The sequence below is a fragment of the Oryzias latipes genome, chromosome 9 (genome assembly GCF_053564925.1).
Source record: "Oryzias latipes strain Hd-rR chromosome 9, Olatipes_Hd-rR_3.1".
Lineage (NCBI taxonomy): Eukaryota > Metazoa > Chordata > Actinopteri > Beloniformes > Adrianichthyidae > Oryzias > Oryzias latipes.
Genome location: NC_136245.1, coordinates 3,288,381 through 3,289,500, shown reverse-complemented (window position 1 = coordinate 3,289,500; position 1,120 = coordinate 3,288,381).

Here is a 1,120-nt window from a genome sequence, read left to right as displayed (position 1 = left end):
TTGCATCTCTGCGTATTTCTTTATTGAAATAATTTTGAATGCAGAGCTTATTTGTCACATAGAAAATACGCTGGGCGGGGCCACAAGCTTCCTGCTCCATTCTGATGCATCAACCGACCGACAAATTGGTTTTGCTCGTCTGTACGGCTGAACAGCTCCATTATTGCTCGCCATTTCTGTAATGTTGGCTCTGTGAGGGGCTGTAAGCTGGTGGGAGAGCATGAACACAGAAAGCTGAGTGAGATCTGTGGTTTGTCAAAAGAAAAAGATGCCAACAGCTCGCAGATATTGAAAACATGAATGGTATTTCTGATGGGTTGACTCTATAGTCAGAGTTGGAGTGTTTGGATGACACACGTGTCCATGGTGTTTGGCTGTTTGTGTGTGTTCCAATAAATGGACGTTGATGCTGATAAGGAGACGTTGCCTCTCTGCTCACCTCTGCTTTTCCTGCTTTTCTGAGACTGGGGTCGTGCTGTGTGTGGGTCACGGTTAGGCTGGGTGTTAGTTTTAAACAATGTTAATAACAAGTAAATAGTTTTTAATTAAATATAAGCAAATATTTTATGATTTCTCTGCAACCCTTTATGTCTTCTACGTTTATGTTATGAGCTCCATTTTGCTCTCATTTATAATTTCTGGAGGTTTTAACTTGCGACGCTCTATCAATCATGTTCATGGTTCCAGGGGCCCCCGCTATGCCCCCGCTAGGTTCCTGTCAGAGCAGCCTGTGCAGGTAAAGGTCTGTGCGTCTTCACGCACGTTTGACATATTTGACATGAACTTGTGAACAATTTCTGTCTGGGGAGCCTCCAGAAAAAAAAAAACCCAAAGTCCAACTCACCATCTATCACCTCTCATCGTGCAACAGCGCACGTGCATGCGCGCCAAGCGCACGTTTGGAAGTTACCCAGGAAAGTTGGGTAAGCGGCTCGCGCCTGAGCCACGCGCCGCGCTGAAGTAACTCATTGTGCGCTCGCGGCGGTGTAGCTTTAAGACTGGGGGTGTGTGGGTGGGTGGGGGTCTTCGATGACGCAGGAGCGAGCCTGAAAGATGCTTCAAACTCCAGGCTGAGCGCGCGTGCGGGCTGCGCACTCTGCAGCCTGGATCCGCTCGTGCA